This window comes from Haliotis rufescens, unplaced genomic scaffold, assembly GCF_023055435.1.
Source record: "Haliotis rufescens isolate VD_foot unplaced genomic scaffold, xgHalRufe1.0.p SCAF_3, whole genome shotgun sequence".
Taxonomy (NCBI): Eukaryota; Metazoa; Mollusca; class Gastropoda; order Lepetellida; family Haliotidae; genus Haliotis; species Haliotis rufescens.
The window spans coordinates 10,227,684-10,245,416 of NW_025964001.1; the positions used below are offsets into that span (position 1 = coordinate 10,227,684).

At 40.5% G+C, this 17,733-nt stretch overlaps 1 protein-coding gene across 4 annotated transcripts in view; it reads left to right on the forward strand.

Annotated features, from left to right (window-relative positions):
- Positions 1–17,733, forward strand: part of LOC124146681 (protein stoned-B-like) — a 149,384-nt gene that overhangs the window by 124,744 nt on the left and 6,907 nt on the right. The gene's annotated exons all lie outside the window — the stretch shown is intronic.

Below are 17,733 nucleotides of genomic sequence, written 5' to 3' on the forward strand. Positions count from 1 at the left end.
TGACACATCACTAACAACACAGCTATTGTCTGTGTGTGACACATCAATGACAACACAGCTATTGTCTGTGTGTGACACATTAACAACACAGCTATTGTCTGTGTGTGACAAATCACTATCAACACATCCATTGTCTGTGTGTGAAACATCACTAACAACACATCCATTGTCTGTGTGTGACACATTACTAACAACACATCTATTGTCTGTGTGTGACACCTCACTAACAACACATCCATTGTCTGTGTGTGACACATCACTAACAACACAGCCATTGTCTGTGTGTGACACATTATTAACAACACATCTATTATCTGTGTGTGACACATCACTAACAACACATCCATTGTCTGTGTGTGACACATCACTAACAACACATCCATTGTCTGTGTGTGACACATCACTAACAACACAGCTATTGTCTGTGTGTGACACATAACTAACAACACATCTATTGTCTGTGTGTGACACATCACTAACAACACATCTATGATCTGTGTGTGACACATCACTAACAACACATCCATTGTCTGTGTGTGACACATCACTAACAACACATCCATTGTCTGTGTGTGACACATCACTAACAACACAGCTATTGTCTGTGTGTGACACATCACTAACAACACATCTATTGTCTGTGTGTGACACATCACTAACAACACAGCTATTGTCTGTGTGTGACACATCACTAACAACACAGCTATTGTCTGTGTGTGACACATCACTAACAACACAGCTATTGTCTGTGTGTGACACATCACTAACAGCACAGCTGTTGTCTGTGTGTGACACATTAACAACACATCCATTGTCTGTGTGTGACACATCACTAACAACACAGCTATTGTCTGTGTGTGACACATCACTAACAACACATCTATTGTCTGTGTGTGACACATCACTAACAACACAGCTATTGTCTGTGTGTGACACATCACTAACAGCACAGCTGTTGTCTGTGTGTGACACATTAACAACACATCCATTGTCTGTGTGTGACACATCACTAACAACACAGCTATTGTCTGTGTGTGACCCATCACTAAAACCGCTAAGACCTACACTGGGAAAGGGCACAAGACAGTTCACCTCTAATCTTTGTCAACCCAGCCAATACTGAGACCAGTATGTTTTGAAAGAACAGTAGTCTAAAATTAATTGTGGACTAGCAGGATTAAAGACTGTGAAGCAAGAATCTTATGAAGGTTTGACATTGCATACTAGACATTTCAAATGTGTCTGATACAATTCTAGGTTGCCTTTTGTTTGTGATCCTATGTCATAGTGCATTGTCCATCATCAACATAATGTAATAAATTTACACTTGTTGTCATAAACATTTATACACACCCTCTGAAACCACAAGGTATAGGAATCTGATCAGTTTGAAAATATTATCCAAACAAGCATTCCTATTTTGTTCATGGAATTATCAATATTCATCATAGCAACAGCAGAGAAAATGAAAATTCTCAACCGTGTAAGCATGTAGCATCATGTAATTTGACATGTCAGTGAATATTTATGTTATGCATGATAAGCATACACCTGACCATGACCATTGGCCTACACAGTATTACACCCATGTAATCTCATGACATATCTGATGAATCTCCTTAGCTTACGAACCTGAAAATTATATAATTTGCTCACAAAATTCATATCTGATCTTGCCCCCACAGCAGGTTTATTGAAATAGTTTTCTAGGTCACTGCAGCCAGTTGTTCTTGTATATGTAATGTCATACATGTATACATAAAGTCTGCTGTGCAGTGGCAGATGTTGTGTATTTTTGCATATTTTGAATATGTGTCCCTTGTGTTGCCTATTGTAATGTTGATTTATGATGTTGCAAATGTTGTTCAGTTGACAGTATTGACTCTATTCTTCGTATTGTAATTCAACTGTTTTTATACAGATATAATTGTATGTAATTATCATTCATATAGATAACCAGTCGTCGGCTTAGGCGCCACGATTCGCTGTGCAGAGTTACGTCCCTTTGGCACGCCAGAAACCTATGATTATGGGTTCGAATCCCGGTTCGCCCCAATTATGTTTCTAGGTTTGTCAGCACCATACCCGTGCTCGTTGGTTTCATCGAAGTGGTAAACGTCTGAGACCTGCATCACTTCGGGCTTTCCTCCCACATTGAGCTGACACGCCATGATATAACAGGAATACTGTTAAAAGCGGTGTTAAACCCAACTCACTCACTCACTCATATAGATAACAATCACTGGACAGCGTTAGAAACTAACAGTTTTTTTCCATTAGTCCTTGTAATGATAATATATAGCAAAACCCTTATTTCTACTCATTCTTATGATAGATTTGTGTATAAATAAACTACATATTGTCGACATTATAACTTTTATTTATTTTGTATAAGTTAATTTGCATAGTCCCGTTTACAATGTTTTCGCCAAATGCGGTGCACAAAACAGTCGTAAACTGTATGGGTATGTGTTCATTGTGGTACTGAACTTAACGTCTTTGTTATGCCATTTGGTAGTTTCTTGGCAGTTTCGTTGCAAGTAAACAAACACTTCGAGAAGTTGTGCCATGTGCGAGTTCGCCACGTGGTTTACTATAATTAGATTCGCTCGCGCAGTAGATGTCAGCTGACCGAAGGCTAACTCCTCCCACTTCTGTTGTTTCACAGACGACTGGATTTTTTACAACCAAACATCAGATCGAATGTAATATTTTTTTATATCGTGTGACTTTTGTTACACTGACTGGTGTAGGGCAAATCTGTCTTCCAAGATTTGGATGTGAATGTTGTCTCGTTCTTTAGTTATTCAAGATTTTGGGTCACCGATTACTGGCTGACCGATCATCGCAACGTCTGTCAAACACTAAGATCTCGCAAAATACCGCGCTATTTATAGTCCGGTTGGGACTTTAACTAGTTGGCAGTTTGGCCAGGACTATAGGGCTAGTTATAATTTCTAACGCTGCTGGAGAGCTTGTTTATATAAATAATTAATATGATAAATTAACTTCACTATCACAGATGGTATTGATTCCTATCTAAAATAATTCATCACATGTAATTACACAGACATTAATTTTGTCACTTCCTCATTAAGTGTTATTATGGTAGGTGGTAGTTTCAGAGGAAGCTTTCATGTTTATCAGATTTCGTTGAATACAATGCAAGAAAAATGTTAATGATAAAGGTTCCCATTGCATCCAAGGCTTTAATCTCGAAGATGCGGAATCCAATCAACTTTCAAAACCAGAACTGCAGCTTTGGTGCAAATTGTTAAATGTCAGGATATTTCCCAAAGGTATTACACTTGGCATATTTCCTATCAATTTGCTCAGACAAATTACACTTTTCAATCCCATTGCAAAAAAGTAACTTAATTTCATTAAACGATACACTGAGCACACCGACAAGTGGTTATGCTAGCAGGATGGTGTTATATTAGATTGTATACCATAGGCATTTGATGGAATATTATGATTAAATGTGCTTATGTGAGCACTTCCATAGGCATTTGATGGAATATAAGATTAAATGTGCTTATGTGATCACTTCCAAAGACATTGATGCAATAAATGTGCTTATGTGAGCACTTCCATAGGCATTTGATGGAATATTACAATTAAATGTGCTGATGTGAGCACTACCATAGGCATTTGATGGAATATTATGAATAAATGTGCTTATGTGAGCACTTCCATAGACATTTGATGCAATAAATGTGTTCATGTCAGCCCTACCTTAGATATTTAATGGAATATTATGAATAAATGTGCTTATGTGAGAACTACCATAGGCATGCATTTGATGTACTATAGGTGCTTATGTGAACACTACCATTGACATTTGATGTAATAAATATCAAATCAAATCCAATGTTTATTGTATGATAGGCCAAAGGCCCCGATACATGAAGTGGATACAATACAGTCCAGGATGACTTTACAAGTGAATCACATGTTTCATTTCTGTACACATCTGATCTTGAAGGCATATTTTAAATATAACAGATAACAGATTTTAAATATTGATAATTTGCCATAAGGCAAATAAATTGTTGGACTGATGGTCGAATTATATATTTATTTGGTATGTTTTGCTTCTGAATATCTTTTAAGGATGGACATATAAGGGTGAAATGATACAAATATTTGGTATTGTTTAGATTACAATAGGTACATAATCTTTCAGATTTTGGAATTTGATGGTGTCTCCTGGTATCAATATCAAGCCATGTACATCGAACTTGAGCTCAAGCACCATCGGCAGCAAATGTACACAAAGTCTAATCTATTAAATAGTTCTCTGCTTCAAGGCTTACCGTATTCAATGCAATAAGTGCCCAGGGCGCTCTCAAAATTGGAAATAGGGGGCTCTTATTAGAATATTATTTTGGTGAAAACAAGAGTTGAAAGATAAATTTCGTGGTTTATGCTGACAGCCTGAAATGCTTATATACGACAGATATATTATTCCAGAATTTAATTGCCATTATTAAGGGTGCATGTAACACACGAGTGCGTATTATACGCGAATAAATAAGTCTTGTGTACATTTATCAATCAGAAGGGGTGCTTATTATGATTGTTTACTTGTCAATATATATTAGCAAATATCGCCGTGGGCGCTTATTAGAGCGGGGCGCTTAAAAAGTGTATGATATTCATATCTAGTACTAGATGATATTTATATTGAACCATTCTGGGCTGTACATAAATTTCAAACGGGCTTGAAAAAGGTTAAATAAACCAGCTATACATCCAACATCTTGGTAGACCCAATCATACCCAAGACCTGAACTAAACAGAAGAAGTATAACATTTAATAACTTGCCCAGGCCTGTCTGTGCCTATGTGAGCACTACCCTAAGCTTTTGGTGGCATAATTGTGCTTACATAAGCACTACCATAGGCTTTTGGTTTGATGGAATAAATATGCTTATGTAAGCACAATTATAATGCTTTTAATTTAATAAGTATGCTTATGTGAGCATTACCTTAGATATTTGATGAAATGAATGTGCTCGAGTGAGCACTTTGTGACAATCATAGTGCTAACTTACCTATTGCATAAACCTATCTGTTTCATCCTAACCTACACCAATATCAATATCTTGAGAACACAAAAATGTATCCTCAAATCAGTGTGTGTTTTATGACATGACATATGAGTCCTGTTGGCCACTGTTTGTGTTAGGCACAAAGGTCAGGGTATGTTCCTTTGTGTGAAGTTTGGATTAAATGTGTGTCGGGCAGGACCAATAAGATATTAGTTGACCGATCGGTCATAGGTACTAAATGTCATGGTTACTATTAGTCTTTTGATACAAAATTTCCTTGGCTACAGTTGCATATTAAGATTTTAGCACAATGGTTTCATGCTCACTGTTTGTCGTCAGATTGCAAGAGCTCCTTGGTCATCAGTTACATAGTAACACAAGGGTTCATGGTCACTCTTGGTCATCATGTGCAAGAGCTCCTTGGCCACAGTTACATAGTAACACAAGGGTTCATGGTCACTCTTGGTCATCAGTTACATAGTAACACAAGGGTTCATGGTCACTCTTAGTCATCAGATGCAAGAGCTCCTTGGCTACAGTTACATAGTAACACAAGGGTTCATGGTCACTCTTAGTCATCAGATTGCAAGAGTGAGTGAGTGAGTTAATGCTTTACGTCACATTGGCAATATTTCAGATTGCAAGAGCTCCTTGGCCACAGTTACATAGTAACACAAGGGTTCATGGTCACTCTTAGTCATCAGTTACATAGTAACACAAGGGTTCATGGTCACTCTTAGTCATCAGATTGCAAGAGTGAGTGAGTGAGTTAATGCTTTACGTCACATTGGCAATATTTCAGATTGCAAGAGCTCCTTGGCCACAGTTACATAGTAACACAAGGGTTCATGGTCACTCTTAGTCATCAGTTACATAGTAACACAAGGGTTCATGGTCACTCTTAGTCATCAGTTACATAGTAACACAAAGGTTCATGGTCACTCTTAGTCATCAGTTACATAGTAACACAAATGTTCATGGTCACTCTTGGTCATCAGTTACATAGTAACACAAGAGTTGATGGTTGCTCTTGGTCATCAGTTACATAGTAACACAAGGGTTCATGGTCACTCTTGGTCATCAGATGCAAGAGCTCCTTGGCCACAGTTACATAGTAACACAAGGGTTCATGGTCACTCTTGGTCATCAGTTACATAGTAACACAAGGGTTGATGGTCGCTCTTGGTCATCATGTGCAAGATCTCCTTGGCCTCAGTTACATAGTTACACAAGGGTTCATGGTCACTGTTCGTCTTCAGATTGCAAGAGCTCCTTGGCCACAGTTGCTAGTTGTTAGCATAGCAAACAAGCATTTCAAGCAAACTGTTAAATCTTCATCTCAATGACTTTGGCCTACTAATAAATCGTTAATGACTGCTGTTTGGTCTTCAACACCAACAGTTCCTCTAAGGTTGGTCTATCTGTGTGACTGGTGGCTATTCAAGATTGAAAGATTGATTGATTGATTGGACTGGTGGCTACCAATTTAGGAATAAGTTCTTCCTCTCTCCTTCATGTCCCTAAGCCTGACACATAGTCCATCTCGTGGGGCCTCTAGTTTCTTTTTTTTGTCCAGACATCAGTCACCTAGTGCCAAGGTACCCTAAAGGTTCACATCTGTGGCTGATTGTTCTTATAGGTACTCTGCTGATTGCAACCTTGGCATAGATCCAGCAGTAGTGTTTCCACAGAGTCTTTTTTAGAATGTCTGTAATGCACCCTTGATTTTATTGGGAGGTTATCATTTTAAACAATGCTCATGTTAACACTCAGGAGGGTTTGCATCATGCTATAGTTCATAAACTGCAGTTGTGATATAAAGGCAACTGAAGTTACTTCCCCGCAACAGCATATAATGTGACAGCCTAGTGGTTACAGCATTATATTACACAAAAGGATCGAATGATCGTGTGTATTAACTTTCCGATATTTGCGCATGTACATTTTAGTGATTCTCATTGCTGATTGGTCAATTAAAGCCATACGACATGTTGTTTAGAAAAATATGATATGACGTCATCCATTGTTCATGACTTCACAAATCATCTGTGAAGATCCAGTGAAGAATAGGTCTTCAGCAACCCATGCTTGATGTAAAAGGCGATATACTTGTCAGAGGCGACAAACGGGTTAGACATCCGTGAATTGGTTGTCTACGTATCCCAATTGCATGGATTAATGCTTATGATGTCAATCACTGGATTGTCTTGTCCAGATATGATTATTTACAGACCGCTGTCATATAGCTGGAATATTGCTGAGTGCAGCATTTAACAACAAACAAACAAACAAACAAAAACTTCACAAATTGATTACATTGCATCTTCTAAAAAATAGGCTGCCTTCAGTGAAGTTCTCTGTTGACATTTTATACATTTTTATACATTTTCTCTCTTAAAATGTCAATAAGTGATAAAGTGAATAGGCTACTTGAGACTCGGAATTACAGATTATTTGTTCCTCGTGAATGAATGTTCAAGTCCCTCGCCAGAGGTGTGGGATGAACACCACTTGGTACAGATAAACTGTAATTCTTTGTAACTTGTTGGGTATCTTCTGAAAGACCCAGGTTCAATTCCCCAATGTGTGTGCAAATTGTGGGGAGATTATTCATGCTGCCTCCTGTGATATTGCTGGAATATGCTAAAAGTAGTGTACTATTCACTCATATAAAAGAAATAAGGAAGGTTCTTGGTTTTCAACATCAAGGTAATGACCCCTGACTATTTCAGTGAGTGAGTGAGTGAGTATGGTTTAACGCCACTTTAAGCAATATTCCAGCAACATCACAGCAGGGGACACCAGAAATGGGCTTCTCACATTTTACCCATGTGGGGAATCGAACCCGGGTCTTCGGCATGAGGAGCGAACGCTTTAACCACTAGGCTACCCGACCGCCCCTGACTATTTCAACCACTAAGTTATGAAAACATGTGATGAGGTACTTGGATGTTTATTTAAAGCCTCCTTCCAACATATTTCATAATGAATTATGGAGTAAAGTGTTTTGAAAAAGTTATGACAAAGTGATGGATACTGATCAACGGGTCATAATATTTTAACAAATATTTTACTTATCTAAAATATGCAAAAGCATTGGCTTCGGAGACATCACATTATCATATTTGTGATAAGTTTATGTGTTGAATGTACAGGTAAGTTTCTGTCAGAATGATATTTTTTTGAAAGATTAGGGAGTGAGTGAGTATGGTTTTACACCGCTTTTAGCAATATTCCAGCAATATCACGGCAGGGGACACCAGAAATGGGCTTCTCACATTGTACCCATGTCGGGAATCGAACCCGGGTCTTCAGCGTTAGGAGCGAATGCTTTAACAACTAGGCTACCCGACCGCCCCTTGAAAGATTGGAGAATACCAGTTTACGTTATACAATGCCATTGGACTCCCTAATTCCCTTTATTGTCAGTAGGCCCTATTATTATGAATACTACTCAAAAGAAGTTAAAGAATGGCATGACAGATTAACTTGTATTATGAAAGAATCAAGTGTTCTTTGACTTCTATGAAGTTGCATATATTAGCCACCTATTCAAAATCTGCCCCACTGTTTTACATAGGATCTTCCAGGATGATATTTTAAGTGTTCATGTTGGAGTCGGGGCACAGGTGGCCCAGTCATCTAAGGCGCCACAATTTGCTGTGCAGAGTTGCATCCCTTGGGCAGGCCAGAAACCTATGATTGTGGGTTTGAATCTGGGTTCGCCCTGATTATGTTTCTAGGTTTGTCAGCACCATACCCGTGCTTTTGGGTTTCACCGAAGTGGTAAACGTCTAACACCTGCATCAGTTCGGGCTTTCCTCCCACATTAAGCTGACACGCCGTGATATAACTGGAATAATGTTAAAAGCGGTGTTAAACCCACCTCACTCACTCACTCACTCACTCACTCAGTCACTCATTCACTCACTCACTCATGTTGGAGTCTGTACAAGGTGAAGGTCAACTACAGTAACATGACACTGCCTCCAGCTGAGAAACATGAAAGTTCGCGGTCAGTAGATAGATACTCTGTTACGTTATTTTCTTGCAGTATTAAAATCAGGTAGATAAGCAGAAGAAAGGTTGGTGCTTATCATTTGTATATCCAAGATTTGATTTGAAAGTTTGGGTCAGTCATTGTAGGGATTACATTTGGTTCTGTTGATCTAACAGCTATATCTCCTTCATGCTGTTAGTTTACCCCCAATATAGTTTTATTACTGAGAATGTTTTCTGTTGAACTGTCTGGCTGAAAAGGAGAAAGAAGAAATGTATAGATATCCATTTCTTGGGATGTTGTCCTGAGGATTTCTGACAACATTATCAACCAATGACTGCTAAAAATGTAATAATATATATCTAAATATTGCTCGTATAGCGGCCATAAAATTTCCGAGTCCCGTGACGGGATTCGAACCAAGGACCTTCTGATCAGAGGTCGGACGCCTTGTCCACAGGACCAAAGACGTTAACAATATGTATATTAGCAGAAGTTTTCTTTAATATGTCCATATTTGAGTATTCCAACTTCTTATATGCTAGGTTGTCTGGTCCAGACTCGATTATTTACAGACGACCATTTTATAGCTGGAATATTGTTGAGTGTGGCATTTAACAAACAAACAATAAACTCTAACATACTACTTTAAGAAGCTGAAAAACAATTGATTCTCAAGCAGTTGCTTTGATGATCACTTTCTGTCAGACACTCAGCCACCTAAATGTCAGATTCAGGAATTTTTTTTATCTCAATGCAGAAATATAATCCTGTCTTTCACAGATAGAACTAGCAAGAATATTTTTACACTTAACATAGAATTGCTGACTGCAGTGTAAATTTTTCGCCATGATATGAATACATTTTAATTTTTTATTCGAATTATTTTGCACAATTCCAACCAGCTCATGGTATCCTATGAAGAATCAAGTCTGGACATGGTAAACCAGTGGATGACTGCATGCAATGTTCGAGATAAGCGCCTGGCGTTAACAGTCCATGTCATAGGGGAATGTAATGTGGATTTAATAACTTGTTAATCAATGTATCCTTGTCTATTGGCTTCAATACAGAGTTCAGTAGTGAGAGAGTGAGTGAGTTTTGGTTTTACGCCACTTTTAGCAATATTCAAGCAATATCACGGCGGGGGACACCAGAAATGGGCTTCACACATTGTACCCACATAGCGAATTGAACCCAGGTCTTCGGTGTGATGAGCGAACGCTTTAACCACTAGGCTACCCGACTGCCCACGGAGTTTAGTACCTTGAATTACTTTCTTCATCATGATGCTGTAAATAATCAAAGATGATGCACCAGTGTATCATTGGCATCAAATGTCTTGGAATAATTCTCTTTGTACTGCCATGGAATAAACCATTTCCAGACTGTGCCAAATCAGTAGAATTTAGTGTTTTGTGGACTATTATTAACTGAGCTTACTAGACCTAGAATTTTACTTGATTCAGGCTTCGAATTAGTGGCTAAAGTTGCAGACTGCATTTCTCACAGAGATACACATTGGTTGTAAGAAACCCCTGAGAGTTACAATTTGTCCTTGAATCCTGACCCTCAGGAGACAGGTACCCCTAGCCTCCTAGCCTCCCAGCCTCCCAGCCTCCCAGTTCTTCCTCAGAGCAGCAGTAGTATTGGGTGCAGCCACAATGAATCCAATGAAGATCTAGGCAGAGCTGAAACATGGCCCTTGTCTGTATCCAGAAATCAATAAGAGACAAGTTCTCCAGCAGGGTGAAAACAACACTGATTGACCCTGTGAATTTCATGTTGGAATTAATTAGGAACAGGGAGTTATTTGTGCCCTTTATCAAGGACGGCAGATGATGGCGAAAAGCAGACACTGCCTTCTTGTGATGGAGTTCCATTGAGACAGTGAAAGTGAACATGAGGAATGTTGTTGATTCTGTTACTATTTGCTGTCCACCATGTATATACAGCTGGAAACAAGTTAAGCACCACCATCTATATAGCTCCATATCAAGTTGCCAGAATAGCGATAGAAACTTGCAGTTTTAGTCCACTAGTCCTAATAATTATAACATATTAACCCTTAAAAATGGCAAACTTCTAGTCTACCATTAGGCAGTTTGGCAAGGACGATAGGACGCTGTATTTTTTAAACCATATTGTGTATATATTTTCCAAATACTCATTGAAATACAGAAGCTGAACTTGATTATCTAATGACATGTTTGTAACTGTTCGGTGGCAAAAGTTATCTGACTACCTCTCTCTTGCTTCCTCTGCTTGTTTTCATCACATGATGTCACTCATTGTTTGTGAGCATCTGAAGGAACAGTGTTCTTGTACCAGCAGAGGTCTTCATGGTATCTTAGATCAAAATGAGATAAATCTCAAATGTAGATATTTCAAAAAGATATTTCCGAATGTATGAAAAGAATATAGGTTTGGTGTTTAACTTTTTTTCCGGGTGTCTTAATGCACAACTTATTAGACAATAAGGTTTTGTTGGTGAAATTGCTCCCAGGAACCCATATTTAATAGAAAACAATTGTCTGATAGATATGATCCATTTTTACTGGATTTGCTTGTTCAATGTACCAAAAGGTAGCAGCAAAACTAAATGTTGTTGTATTAATACCCTTGAGATAAAAGTCTTAAAAAGAAAGAAGTACATATAGGCATATAGGTTAAACAATATTTCGTTTCATATTTCTTTTTTTCATTTTGCAAATTCTTATTTGCCTTTTAAGTCATAGCAATATTAACAAGATTTTGCAAAAGTTGCAAGTATGTTTATTGCTGGAAACCCTAATCTCTGTTGTGGTCTGGCTGCTGAGTTGGCATTGAGGCAAGCATGATGTGGACTGTCCATCAGCTCTTCCCATGCTAGAACTGCCTCAGTGGTCTAGTGGTATTACTGAAATATTGAAATATTGCGTTGAAATAATGAAGACATTGCCTAAGTTAGTCCTCATCATTATGTATCGTTATTTTAACTGCAGCCTCTAAACTCCCTTTAAGGATAACTGCAATCATTCCAACTCTCATGCATTCATGATCCTGTTGTCCCTTAGGTGTGCCAGATTGTGATCATCTCTCACACGCAGTGATAGAACTGAAAAACTGTTTCATGATCAACAACAAAGAACAAAACTCCCTCACAACCCACTCACTCACTCACTCATCCACTCATCCACTCATCTACCAACCTACCAAAACTCACTCACTCACCCACCCACTCACCCACCCACCCACTCACACACTCACACACTCACTCACTCACTCACTCACTCACTCACTCACTCACTCACTCACTCACTCACTCACTCACTCAGATAATATCCATCAGAGCTAATTTGTTACAGTAATGGCATTGCTCACAGCAAGATATCAGTTTGTGATAGGAAATTAAGTTTGGGGGCAAACTCAATATGTGCGAACCAATATCAGTCAAATCAGTCAGCTTTCTAATCAGACATGTTAATCCATGCAAGATCATGTTTGATGGTTGACATCAGAGATGAGAGGGAAGGGGAACTCCAGCAGAAGGGGTTGGTAGTGGAGACACAGTCTGTACGGGGGAGGAGTTGGGGAACACAGGCTGTACAGGGGAGGAGATGCGGAACACAGGCTGTACAGGGGAGGAGTTGAGGAACACAGGCTGTACAGGGGAGGAGATGCGGAACACAGGCTGTACAGGGGAGGAGTTGAGGAACACAGGTTGTACAGGGGAGGAGTTGAGGAACACAGGTTGTACAGGGGAGGAGTTGAGGAACACAGGTTGTACAGGGGAGGAGTTGAGGAACACAGGTTGTACGGAGGAGGAGTTGAGAAACACAGGTTGTACGGGGGAGGAGTTGGGGAACAGGCTGTACAGGGGTAGGAGTTGAGGAACACAGGTTGTACAAGGGAGGAGTTGAGGAACACAGGTTGTACAGGGGAGGAGTTGAGGAACACAGGTTGTACAGGGGGAGGAGTTGAGGAACACAGGTTGTACAGGGGAGGAGTTGAGGAACACAGGCTGTACAGGGGAGGAGTTGAGGAACACAGGTTGTACAGGGGAGGAGATGCGGAACACAGGCTGTACAGGGGAGGAGTTGGGGAACACAGGCTGTACAGGGGAGGAGTTGAGGAACACAGGCTGTACAGGGGAGGAGATGCGGAACACAGGCTGTACAGGGGAGGAGATGCGGAACACAGGCTGTACAGGGGAGGAGATGCGGAACACAGGCTGTACAGGGGAGGAGTTGAGGAACACAGGTTGTACAGGGGGAGGAGTTGAGAAACACAGGTTGTACGGGGGAGGAGTTGGGGAACAGGCTGTACAGGGGTAGGAGTTGAGGAACACAGGCTGTACAAGGGGAGGAGTTGGGGAACACGGGTTGTACAGGGGGAGGAGTTGAGGAACACAGGTTGTACAAGGGGAGGAGTTTAGGAACACGGGTTGTACAAGGGGAGGAGTTGAGGAACACAGGTTTTACAGGGGGAGGAGTTGATGGTGGAGAGAGGGGGATGTAGGCTGTACAGGAGGAGGAGTTGATGCTGGAGAGAGGGATGTAGGCTGTACAGTGGGAGGAGTTGATGGTGGAGAGAGAGAGATGTAGACTGTACAGGGGGAGGAGTTGATGGTGGAGAGAGAGAGATGTAGACTGTACAGGGGGAGGAGTTGATGGTGGAGAGAGAGGGATGTAGACTGTTCAGGGGGAGGAGTTGATGGTGGAGAGAGAAGGATGTAAACTGTACAGGGGGAGGAGTTGATGCTGGAGAGAGAAGGATGTAAACTGTACAGGGGGAGGAGTTGATGCTGGAGAGAGAAGGATGTAAACTGTACAGGGGGAGGAGTTGATGCTTGAGAGAGAGGGATGTAGACTGTACAGGGGGAGGAGTTGATGGTGGAGAGAGAGGGATGTAAACTGTACAGGGGGAGGAGTTGATGCTTGAGAGAGAGGGATGTAGACTGTACAGGGGGAGGAGTTGATGCTTGAGAGAGAGGGATGTAGACTGTACAGGGGGAGGAGTTGATGGTGGAGAGAGAAGGATGTAAACTGTACAGGGGGAGGAGTTGATGCTGGAGAGAGAAGGATGTAAACTGTACAGGGGGAGGAGTTGATGGTGGAGAGAGAGGGATGTAAACTGTACAGGGGGAGGAGTTGATGGTGGAGAGAGAAGGATGTAAACTGTACAGGGGGAGGAGTTGATGCTTGAGAGAGAGGGATGTAAACTGTACAGGGGGAGGAGTTGATGGTGGAGAGAGAGAGGGATGTAAACTGTACAGGGGGAGGAGTTGATGCTGGAGAGAGAAGGATGTAAACTGTACAGGGGGAGGAGTTGATGCTTGAGAGAGAGGGATGTAGACTGTACAGGGGGAGGAGTTGATGGTGGAGAGAGAGGGATGTAAACTGTACAGGGGGAGGAGTTGATGGTGGAGAGAGAAGGATGTAAACTGTACAGGGGGAGGAGTTGATGCTTGAGAGAGAGGGATGTAAACTGTACAGGGGGAGGAGTTGATGGTGGAGAGAGAGAGGGATGTAAACTGTACAGGGGGAGGAGTTGATGGTGGAGAGAGAAGGATGTAAACTGTACAGGGGGAGGAGTTGATGCTTGAGAGAGAGGGATGTAGACTGTACAGGGGGAGGAGTTGATGGTGGAGAGAGAGGGATGTAAACTGTACAGGGGGAGGAGTTGATGGTGGAGAGAGAAGGATGTAAACTGTACAGGGGGAGGAGTTGATGCTTGAGAGAGAGGGATGTAAACTGTACAGGGGGAGGAGTTGATGCTTGAGAGAGAGGGATGTAGACTGTACAGGGGGAGGAGTTGATGGTGGAGAGAGAAGGATGTAAACTGTACAGGGGGAGGAGTTGATGGTGGAGAGAGAAGGATGTAAACTGTACAATGGGAGGAGTTGATGGTGGAGAGAGAAGGATGTAAACTGTACAGGGGGAGGAGTTGATGGTGGAGAGAGAGGGATGTAGACTGTACAGGGGGAGGATTGACTGTTAGGTGGAAGAAAAGATTGAATATGTTGTCTGTTAACTTTTTGTGTCAGAAGGCAGTCTTCTATAATCATGTAAAGAAACAAATGGTAATAACCTGATGAATGATGGATGACTTCATGTTTGAATGTATGTATGCAGCATAATATAGGTTGAGGTCATGACGAACAAGCAGCATAGGTAAGAGGTACGTCTGCATCGTTCAGCAGAAATATGAAGCTGATGTATTTGTGTTTGAGACAGGAACAAGATAGCATAAGATGATAAATCTCTTTATATTTTCTTGTCCGCAAGCATGTGATATATTGTTCACTGCTCAAAACATAAAACTAAACTTTAACTGTCTACTTAATACAATATACTGTATGTAAGTTTAGATATTTTAATAATTGAAAATAACGCAGGTTAGTATTTCATTATTCACACCCCTGTGAATCAAGACTGCTTTAAAATTTTGTAGAAATTTGACTATCCCGCCACCGCTGGTGGTGATTTTTTGGTCTACTGCACACAGATTATTGACATTAGAAAGATTAATCTTCCGTGGACTTCTTCCAATGCGGCCCTGGGGAATTCATTTCTCATATCTTGAAAAGGTCAATGGTCAAGGTCTCTGGATAGAACACAGTTATTGCTTTTATCATTGGGGCACTGCATTGATAAGGTTGGGATTTAGATTAATCGAAGATCAAGGTCTGTGTATCTACCGTTTGGTCAAGCCAGGTGATAGCAGTCACCTACTCTGTGCGCATCTGCCGTTTTGGTCAAGGTCAGGTGAAAGTGGTTCCTGCAAGTTCCTTAGATATTTTTGTAAAATATTGTTATATCACATGACATGGTTACAAGGATACTTACATGTTTCTAAACCAATCCCACGGCTTCCAAATTAATGTCAAAGCTCAAGCTCACCTTTGAGGTAAATCTCAGAAGAGTTGTATCATACTTTCTTTTGAATACTTTGCAAAGATTATTAGAGGACTACCTACAAAGGACTTATTCCACATGACCTGAGGAATTCATTTGGCACATATCATGAGGTCATGGTCAAGAGAAACTAATCTCACTCAAATCATCATGGTTACGCTTTCAAAGAATATGTTTATGCATTTATCAATGCACTTCTATGTACGTTCTCTGGGATGCAGCCATGCTCTGAAAAGGGTTTGGTAAAACACTATGCAAAAATCAATTTCGCATTCAGGGTTTTTGTAAAACATGGTTATGTTATTGTAAGCATCTAAGGCATGGTTCCCTCTACAGGCATGGCCTCATGTGGATTCTGGGTTAGAATTGGCCCCCAGCAACCTATCCTGGTTGGGAAGGACGGGGTACAGGTGGTCATATAGTTGGAGATCTGGGGTAGAATAGGTCTTCAGGAACCCATGCTTGCCGTAAAAGGCGACTATGCTTGTTGTAAGATGCGACTAATGGGATCGGGTGGTCGGGCTCGCTGACTTGGTTGATGCATGTCATCGTATACCAATATTTACACACTGCTGTCATATACCTGGAATATTGCTGAGAGCAGCATTAAACAACAAACACACACACTCTACAGGCAACTTTATATGTGCATATTTCCTTACAAATACTACAACATAAGGAGAAGGTCACCTTTGAGGCTATTATGAAACAGTTGCAGTTACTGTTGCAGTTTTAAGCAATCCTGAGATTTGGTAATTGTTGGATCTAAGAAGTTCTCTTTATTAAGATTAAGGTCTAGAAATACATGGTGATATTTTAAGAATATAGAAGCTTTGAGAAAATGGTAGTGACAGAGCTGCCTCTGTTTTTGCAAGTACAGTCGAATCTAGTTGTGTCGAACTTGGATGTGTTAAGATTCTCTAGGAGTCCCAAGTTTGTTTGTTTGTTTGTTTGATGTTTAATGCTGCACTCAGCAATATTCCAGCTATATCACAGATGTCTGTAAATAATCGAGTCTGGACCAGACAATCCAGTGAGTTTAAAATAACATCCAGACACCCATACTCGCCAAACTTTCAACTTTCAGCTCAATATTAACTCACTTCACACACAATTAACTGATCTTACTGTGACTGCTGTGATTACATCAAAGGCAGGATGCTTCCTAACAACAGGCCAATATCCAGTTGATCCTACCACATATGACCATAGATAAGCTGAATTTTGAGGACCAGAAAAAAGACTAGAAAGGGTTTAGCCTATGTAAAGGTTTCACTTTCTTTAAACTAATTTTCTGTTCGTAAAAAAGTACATTGCATTGCTTCAGGTGAACAAACAACACGATAACAATCTTTGTCAATGTAAAGGTGAAATTTGCAATTACACATCACGAGACATATAGTATACACATCAGCAGCAAGTTAATGATGTGTTCTCATGTGACTGCCATTGACACTGAAAATTGGGAAAGGAGTAATATGGATTAATATTACGTCAGTAAATCTATTATTCGAGCTATGACTTAGACAACAACAACGATCCAGATGGGGACAGTGAGATCGATGCTACGCCATAGCTGCTGCCCCCTTCACTACCACTACCAGCAGCCTGGGAACTGAAATTTACATATGCCTTGAAATATAGTGTTGTGTTTGAACCTGGTAAAATCTCACATAACCTGATGTTTGGTTTTCAAAAATTCACTTTGTTGGTTGTCTTGAAACCTCGGACTCAAACTTTTTTCAGGTCCCCACAAATTGGACACAATGACGTTTAA